Source organism: Etheostoma spectabile, chromosome 4 (assembly GCF_008692095.1).
Source record: "Etheostoma spectabile isolate EspeVRDwgs_2016 chromosome 4, UIUC_Espe_1.0, whole genome shotgun sequence".
Classification (NCBI taxonomy): Eukaryota; Metazoa; Chordata; class Actinopteri; order Perciformes; family Percidae; genus Etheostoma; species Etheostoma spectabile.
In genome coordinates, this window is record NC_045736.1 from 32689139 (window position 1) to 32699100 (window position 9962).

General features: G+C 41.0%; 1 long non-coding RNA gene across 1 annotated transcript in view; it reads left to right on the forward strand.

Annotated features, from left to right (window-relative positions):
* Positions 1 to 4442: 4442 nt before the first annotated feature.
* LOC116688037 (uncharacterized) overlaps positions 4443 to 9962 on the forward strand; it is a 17128-nt gene continuing 11608 nt past the window's right edge. Inside the window, exon 1 of the long non-coding RNA XR_004331688.1 lies at positions 4443 to 4453. This is a non-coding gene — a long non-coding RNA (uncharacterized LOC116688037). The remainder of the gene's footprint in view (positions 4454 to 9962) is intronic.

The window sequence follows — 9962 nt, forward strand, 5'->3', positions numbered from 1 at the left end:
TGGACAGATAGTCTAGCTAGCTGGTCTCGGGATTTACCCTGCACAGATCTGAGGACCAAGGTAACCACTAGTCCGCAGATGGACAGATAGTCTAGCTAGCTGTCTGGATTATACCTGCAGAAGCTGAGGACAGGGTACCATAGTCCTCAGAAATCTATCAGAGGTTAGAACGCCACACACAGAGACAAGAGGAAGGAGACGGACATCTGGCCTATAAGAGGGACATCGGCGGGATTTCCCCGAAGTTGGAAAGTATCGATAAGACTAGATGCCACCTGCCTCCCCGCCCTTGAAAGTAGGCACACAGCACCCAACCTAGCATTCTCCAGCCAGTGAAAGACACGGCATGTGTCCTACTGCTTAGGCTCTTTGGACCAGCTCTGTTGGAGCTGCATGCTGACCAGTCTGACATGGCTGGAGAGGTCAATCCGTTTAAGTAGCCATCGAATTAGTCACACACACACACGCAGAAAGAGAGCTGTGTGTGTAACACCTGTTGAGATAGAAAGAAACCAGCTAAGGCACAAACACACACACACACACACACACACACACACACACACAAAGAGCAAGAGAGAGAGAGAGAGGAGGAGAGCTGTGTGTAGTAGGGTCCAGTGGGTGTTCTGGCTTGTATTTTGACCCGCCAACATGTCGGAGATGCCAATCCATTAAGCGCCAGTGGCTTGTGTCACCAGGGAGAGGAGACACCTGGGACTGCAGCAGAAGTCCGACACCGCGTGAGAAATGATGATGTGAAAGCCATGTCAAAATAACACCGCTATTTTTACAATCAATGCACCAGTGATTTATCTATAATATATAATATATATATATATTATATATATATAGTAATATATATATATATATACTGAAAGAAAGAGCGCCATAGAATATATACATATATATATATATATATATATATATATATATATATATATATATGTATATATATGGGGCGCTCTTTCTTCAGTAAGTGTGCTGATCTGAGGCGTCTGCTCCGCGTGGCTGATTGGGGGGAAAGCCTTGATACTGGATACTGTATCACTTGTTTAAAGTCGTTATGTAGATTTAATGTATCAGGATAGAAAAGACTCAAATGCGCAGAGTGCAACAGGTTCTGGTTCAGAACAGCAACATGGCAACTGACAGTGAAATATAGAAATATACTGTATGTCCCTCTTACCAGTGTTGTAGAACTCCAGATCAGTCTTGGTTGGTCTCGGTCTTGTCTCGGTCTCAGAGAAAGAGGACTCTATGTTAAATATTTTACAACCGGTCAAGACCACAACTTCCTTTTGATTATTTGATCAAGGCTTTTCCATTTGCATGGCAATAATGTAGAAGATGTGAATATAGAAGAATCTTAATTTGTTTTCTGTGGGTTTTTTATGTTAAGGTGGATCTTTCAGATGAATTTGAGGAGTGCCTATGGTTACATTTTCTATCGTTTGTTTGTGTGATGAAGTGTGGGAATCACACCTGTCTGCTCTGGTCTTGACTCGGTCTCAACCCCTTAAAGTCTTGGTCTTTCTCGGTCTTGATACACACTTGTCTTTGTGTAGACTTGGTCCTGGTCTAGGTGGTCTTTGACTACAACACTGCCTTCTACTTCTCATTTCTGAAAACAAAACAGGGCTCTGAAGAACACCGTGACCGTGATTGCAAGTTGCTTATGCTTATTTGCACAGCACTAACAACAAGTAGAGGGAGTGAAAGGCTTTTAATCATAACGGCTTTTTTGTGTAAAATCAAGTCTCCTGGCGGCGTCTGCCAGTTGAACTCAGACAGCCTCTCTCCAATGACATTAAAGTAGGGCTGCACAATTAATCAGGCATTAATCTTGATCATGATTTTAGTTTCTCCCAATTAAATCAACATGATCAAATTGATGTTTAAATGTGTACTCCACTCATCAAAAATGACCCTGCATTTTAAATTTAAACTGCCAGACATCCACCAGGGGAGTTGTAGATGTTTGGCTTCACTTTTAGGGAGGGGTCATGGCGCTGAGCGCACCCTGCAGCGACGGCCTCTTGAAAACTGGAATGTTGCGGAATGCGAAGAGCTAGTCCCTTTTGGGTACAAGTTCATGTATATTTTGCTTCCAGGAGAAGAACCTTATTTTCACATTATTAGTTAGCAGCAATGCAACCAGGCTGCTCTCATGAACCATTTGAACATACAGTTATAAAAAATAAAGCAGTGTGATTTGTATGTATTGCACACATATATTGCTGTATGCACTACAGTGACTGCTGATGCATAAAAGCGTTCTGGTCCGCATAGAAAGGAGGTTGGGGTGGATGGGTGGGTCATAAAACACAGGGCATTCATGTAATCGGGAAAACACAAGACTTTCAATCAAACAGGTGTCAATGTCTTGGGAGTACTACTTAAGGGGGTCCATGTTTACAACCAAACCACAATGTGGTTTTTCTAATCTTAACTAGTCCATTTAATGCCTAAACTCACATTTTGTCGCCCAAACACCACTTCAACGGCCGCTGAAAAGACCAGCAACTCATGGTGCCCTGTACCCGTCCTACAGTCACCTTTTCTCAGCTAAATTTAACTGTTCCCTAAACTTAACTGCCATGTGACCCGTTGTCACATGACCAGCCAGCCTGTAATTTTGCATATCATACAAATCGTTGTTTAACCCTTGTGTTGTCTTCCCGTCAACCATGAAACATTACTATCGCTCTTTCTGACCTTTTTGTCACTTTTTCAATGTTGTGAGTGCTTTTTTTGATGTTTTTTCAAAGTTCTTTAAATATTTCTAATGTTGACATTTTCAGCGCTTATTTCGTAGGCCCATTTTTTATGATAAAAAAACTGAACACAGGTCAAATTTGACCCGAGGACAACATAAGGGTTAAGTTTTAGGAAGCTGTTTGTAAAACAAGGTGAAAAGTCAAGCAATGCTCAGTGGATTTGAATTTGGTTCAATTTTATATATATTTTGCTTCTAGGAGCTGCACTGGGAATAAGGACCAGGCTAATTTTGATGCAAATATTTATACATTAGCATGAATGTAGCATAACATGAAAGTGTTAATTAAAATGTTGGGTGCAATAAATAAGTGCTTTTCCTAAAATCAATGAATGATCCTAATTATAATTTTAGACACTTTGGGCATGATATGAAAGACGCAAAACATAACCAGCATGCTCCATAATTTAAGACCTTGCACATGAAAGAATGGAAGTTTGCATTGACATCCAAAACACAGGTAAAGCTGCAGCTGCACTGTTGGGGAAATATGAAACATGAACTGGGTTACTATGACATCAAACACACTAAAGAACATTCTTTGTGATCACATTCTTGAGCTTCATTTTTCCCCGATCCCACTTCAGAAGACAGTTCTTCTCAAGGACACAGCCTGAAGTCGTCTGTGATAGCCATCAGACGTTAGAGGGGCAGTTCCACCAGTGGGTTGCCACTCATCACCATGGATGCAACCAAAGGATGATTTTATTTCCCCTTCTTGCACGAAATGAAATAGAAAGCTTCTCTGCTCGTCCTTGACTCCTCCACCAACTGACAGACTGAGCGTGATATACATAGCTGAGGGTTAATGGGGTTCAGGTCCTTTTTGTTGTCTCATTTGGGCCATTCCTCATCTCTACTGGCCTCCTGACCATACCCAGCCATGTTTTCTGTAGCCCCGTTCAGCTTCAGTACACATGTCAACATACTCAATAATATACTCCCGTTCTGAGAAATGTTTTTAATATTGGTTTTTGTCTTCCTGCACTAACACTGAAAAGGAAATGAAGAGTTTCCCTCTGAAGTGAGATAGCTATCATCATGTGAAAAAGACCTTCACTCTAACACCATGCTTTCTGGAGTTTAAGAAAAGCAGCACAATGCAACGCACTGTTGGAGTCAGGAGCCTTCTTAATACTCTTGATCAATGCAAATATCTTCAGCTAATCCATTTACTACACACACATACTGTACACATACATATGTACTGTGTATATATGTACATATATACTGTATACATACAGTGGTGTGAAAAAGTGTTTGCCCCCTTCCTCATTTCCTGTTTCCTTGCATTTTTGTCACACTTAAGTGTTTCGGAACATCAAACCAATTTAAACAATAGTCAAGGACAACACAAGTAAACAAAAATGCAATTTGTAAATGAAGGGTTTATTATTAAGGTGAAAAAAATCCAAACCATCATGGCCCTGTGTGAAAAAGTGATTGCCCCCTAAACCTAATAACTGGTTGGGCCCCCCTTAGCAGCAACAGCTGCAACCAAGCGTTTGCGATAACGTGCAATGAGGCTTTTAACAGCGTCCTGGAGGAATTTTGGCCCATTCATCTTTGCGAATTGTCCTAATCAGTTACATTAGAGGGTTTTTGAGCATGAACGCCTTTTTAAGGTCATACCACACATCTCAATAGGATTCAGTCAGGACTTTGGCTAGGCCACTCCAAGTCTTCATTTTGGTTTTCTTCAGCCATTCGGTGGTACTTGCTGGTGTGTTTAGGATCATTGTCCTGCTGCAGAACCCAAGTTCGTTTCAGCTTGAGTACACAAACAGATGGTCGGACATTCTCCTTCAGGATCTCTTGGTAACAGCAGAATTCTAGTTCCTTTTATCACGGCAAGTCTTCCAGGTCCTGAAGCAGCAAAACAGCCCCACACTACCCACCACTATTTTACTGTTGGTATAATGTTCTTTTTATGAAATGCAGTGTTCCTTCTACGCCAGATATACTTGGACACACACCTTCCAAAGAGTTCCTTTGTCTCATCGGTCCACAGAATGTTGTCCCAAATGTCTTGGGGATCTACAAGATGTGTTGTGGAAAAATTGAGACGAGCTTTGATGTTCTTTTTGCTCAGCAGTGGTTTTCTCCTTGGAACTCTGCCATGCAGGCCATTTTGCCCAGTCTTTTCCTGATGGTGGAGGCATGAACGCTGACCTTAACTGAGGCAAGTGAGGCCTGCAGTTCTTGGCCGTTGTTGTGGGGTCTTTTGTGACCTCTTGGATGAGTCGTCGCTCGCTCTTGGGGTAATTTTGGCGGCCGCCATCCTGGGAAGGTTCACCACTGTTCCATGTCTTCGCCATTTGGATAATGGCTCTCACTGTGGTTCGCTGGATTCCCAAAGTCTTAGAAATGGCTTTATAACCCTTTCCGACTGATAGAGCTCAATTACTTTCTTTTCTCAATTGTTCCTGAATTTCTTTGGGTCTCGGCATGATGTACTTTTAAGATCTTCTGGTGGACCTTACTGGTCAAGCAGCTCCTATTTAAGTGATGCCTTGATTGTGAACGGTTGTGGTAATATCAGGCCTGGGTGGGGCTAGAGAAATTGAACTCGTTGTGGACAACCACAGTTATGTAGTTTTTAACAAGGGGGGCAATCACTTTTTTCACACAGGGCCATGATGTTTTGATTTTTTTTCACCTTTATAATAAACACCTTAATTTACAATTGCATTTTTTGTGTTTACTTGTGGTCCTTGACTATTGTTAAATTGGTTTGATGTTCGAACACTCTAAGTGTGACAAACATCCAAGGAACAGGAAATGAGGAAGCGGGCAAACACTTTTTCACACCACTGTATACACATAGGGGATTGTTCATTCCAAGCAGTGGCACCTAGGCTGTGGAATGCATTGCCTACATTTCTACGTTGTATGAATTCTGTTGATTCTTTTAAAAAGCAACTGAAGATGCTGCTATTCAAACAGGCTTTTAGTTAGACGTGGGTTTTTTTATTTTATTTTTTTAATGTTTTCCATTTGTTTTTAAAGTGTCTTATGCATTGTATTGTACTTTGTTGGTATTGTATTACATTTCACTGTGAAGCACTTTGTGATTTTTTATCTGTGAAAGGTGCTATAAAAATAAACCTTACTTACTTACTACATATATATACATACATACATGAATGTGGTTTGCAATCTACAACCATGCATAACGTCAACTTGTGATGGAACTACACTTCAGTTCCATGCCTGTTTGTTCTAAACCAGTTGATGGAAACGCTTCTAATTTCTTTTTCTTTTTTACGACATTTTAAAAGTTCACTTAAAATTAGCTTGACAATTAGATGGAAACATGACTACTGACATAGGGCTACTGAAAGGTCGGTCCACATTCACCACCAATGTAGTCTCGCACTGCCAGGCCTATCTTCAGATCGCTGTGGGGTAGGGTCTGGCTACACCCCACATACAGTCTGGGAAAGCATTTATTTAAGCCAATCACAATCGTCTTGGGCACTAAGCTCGGTGGAACATTTGCACCCTGCAAAAGAAAACGCCGCATGTAATATTAAATGAAGTTAACTGTTCAGACAAAACAGTAACGTTAGCTATGTAAATCAGCTGACACATGGTTCCACCTCATTATCTCTCGCCTGTGTATGTCCATGTGTACTTTGTCCACCAATCAGTCCCTAAACGTCTCAGTTAGAGAGGAAATGCTGGAAACATATTCTTTGTAAATCATTACAATCATTCCCTGAACAAACCAAGCAGGCGTGACTTCTTTCATGATCAAAATTTGTCTCTAAAACGTACCTTTTTCAGCCTGTGGCAACACATAGAGGGCAGAAGGTGAGACAATGTCCTTCCATTGATCCAGACTACCGCCCGTGAGATGTGTCAAGAGTTAAGAGCCATAGTGCCTGGATACATTTTGACTTTTACTTTTTTCTTTTGTATGAAGAGCAGTTCACATTTCATTGTAATATTAGATTGGTTCCACTTTGTCTTTGGTTTTACTACTAATTTTGGGGTAAGATGCTGTGTAAGGCCCCTGTGATTCAAAGTGTTCTATATTTGAATTCAAGCAGTATGAGTGTAAACCATTAGGCCCAACTCAGCCAGTGTGTGTGTGCTCCAGTGGAGCTGGAGCAGCAGCAGCCATACCACCCAGCCCGGACGATGTGGTGGACACCGTGGCCTGGCGTGGCCTGGCGTGGCCTGGCGTGGCCTGGCGTGGCCTGGCGTGGCCTGGGATGACCGCTGACTTAGTGTCAGTGAAAAGCTCTTACACACGAGGATAATTAAAGCAGACCACTCACTAAACACAGCTCACTCCTCTATATTCAACAACAGATATTAAGAGGTTAAAGAACACTGACATGAGTTATGAAAAGCTGATTAAGATTCATATTAAGGGTTCAATTATTGTCATAATTTCTAATTTTAAGTATTATTTTGTAAGAAAGTCATGTAAATGCAGCAGGGTTTTGCCCTTATTACAAACTTTAAGTTAGGGGTACAAACAATATTACATACATATAATACTGGTTCGTCAATTCTAATTCGTCATTATAAATATTAAAAACTGGTATAGTTTTGGATTTTGATTTTTGTTATACTGTTTAGTATCAGGTGATATTTGTGGCACATTTTTAGGGATCTACAAAGTAAATACATTCATATAGATACTTCTCAGGCTTAGATGTAATTATAGTTTGAAAATTGCCCCTTTTTATTGTTTTATGTTTGAAAAACTCACTGAAACATCCGTCTGCAACATTTTTGGTTTTAATATTTTGTAATTTCAGGGCTAATTTCTACCTCTGCTTGTGTGTTTATAGATCAGCCTAGTATTCAGAAAACCTCTCTGGAACTAGTGCAGTCAGTGTAAACTCAGAAGTGTCTTTACACTTCCAGTTTTCACACATGCATGTATATGAACACTCATAAAAAACATAAAAAGGAAAGATCACAATGCATTGGGGGGGGAGGCTGAGTCAAACTGCAGCCTCAGGCCTGTCAGCTTTGTGTCAAGAGAAAGAAATGCAGTTACCCCCTGAAAGGAGCCGTCAGGAAGCCCCACTGTGTCTGGCCCTGGTTCTCTGATTAAAACTGCACAAGGGCACCTTCAGACATCAGCGGCACCAAGTGTCAGCAGGAGGGAACTGTTTGGGTTTCTGCTTGACTTCTTTCTTTCTAAGAACCAGAATCAGCTTTCGTGTCCGAGTAAGTGTGAACGCAAGCAGAGAATTTAACTCTGGCTTTGTTGCTCTCACAGTTCCTACACAGTAATGTAATGTAGTTTGATTTAAACAGGGACAATGCATAATTATACACTAACCTTGTATAAGAACAAGAAGAGATGCATTGCACCAGGTTGGAGCACAACTGCTATTTCCGCCCGTACTCCCTGGGAAGGTTGGTAAAACAATAAATATTCAATGCAAAATGCAAAGCACAAAACATCACAATGTACAATCTAACAAACCCATTCACACCTCATTGACAATAATATAAGTATGTGCAAAGTTGCAATAAAATTACCATGAGCTCAATCGTTCCCATACATTCAAACTAGCCCCGTCCACCCTCTCCCAACAAAGCTCTGCAATTAGAATCCTAACTCCTCCTATCACACACACACACACACACACACACACACACACACACACACCCAACACACACACAAATGTGACCAAGAAATAGACATACGGCTAACCAAGTAACTATTGCATTCACGTCTTTGCTGGCCAACACACACACACACACACACACACACACACACACACACACACACGCACGCACGCACAAATGTGAAGAAGAAATAACCAATTCACACTTCCATCCATTCAGGTCAACTCTCTCGTCGCTGCCATGAACTTTGACTGGAACTCCTAAAATATTAAAACTGATTGGGATGAAGCTGCCGGGTGGATTTGACTCATATCACATCATGCTGTATGAATAACTGAAAACATGTACAGTATTACTGTATTGCTCTGCATCATTGTCCTTTTGAGAGTATTTATGTGTTTTTGGTCATTTCTTTGGTAATTTAGTGTATTTTCCTTGCAAATAAGTATTGCTATTTTCATGTTGTTATTGTAAACATAGTCTTTTCTGTGACATTTAGCAATTACTGGTGAGATGAGCCCTGTCTGGAAGAAGTGGTCAATACCACCTCTCCAGAGAGAGGGGGAGAGGATACTTTTGTTCTCAGGTATCCATTTGTCACTAGCAGTGATGACCAGGGTGCGATTTGTGAAAAAAACAGAGAGGGGGATATTTTTTGATCTTACATAACATAAAACACAGCACTTTCAAGCTGGAGAGAAGAGTTGAAAATAAAAGACTTTCGCCCAGGAAAAGCTTGTTCATTCCTAGGGAGAGGTTTAACCCAAACCACGATCTTTCCTAAACCTAACCAGTCGTTTTTGTGCCTAAAATTATTATCCCACGGTGCTCACTTTTCTTGGCTATACTCCACTACCACGGCTCCTGAAAGGACCGCCATCTGGCGGCTCCAGGACGGCGGTTGTTCAGCCGCCGTCCTGGAGCTCTGTAGCGGCTAAATACAACCAGCAACTGCCCCTCGGATTTTATCATTTTACGGCACTGTGTGTTCACATTACAGCTCGTTACTTAGACACTTCTAATTTAGATACATAAGGGTCTATAGGTGAAGTAGCATTGATCAGGGGGATGCATCTTGTCCCCACTGGAAATAGAAAAGAGTTTAGCAGGGGCAGGGACATGTAGACCATGTAGACCCCCCCCCCCGGTTAAACACCGGTCCTCTTAAATAGTACAACCTGGACCCGCGTATACAGCAGCAGTCACTGTGGTCCATACACTAATAAATACTTGGAATACATACGCATTAAAGTGCATTACTTATCGTAGCTATGTGTACGAATGGCTCAGTGGAACAGCCTGACTGGTTTCAGATTTTATACTTACAAATGTAATGATTTTCATAAAAAAAAGTACGCACAATAATTCAGGAATTGTAGTTGAGTTAATCATTGACAAATGATTAGTAAGGATTTCACCACCATTACTGAATGAGTGTGTGTACCTGGAGATAAAGTGATGGATCATACTGAGTTAATACACTCATTAATTAATGATTAGTTAAGCATTAACTACATTACTGAATGATTAACTACTCATTAACTAACCATTCATTTCTCATTCCTTTAACAGTAACTACAAGTCTGTT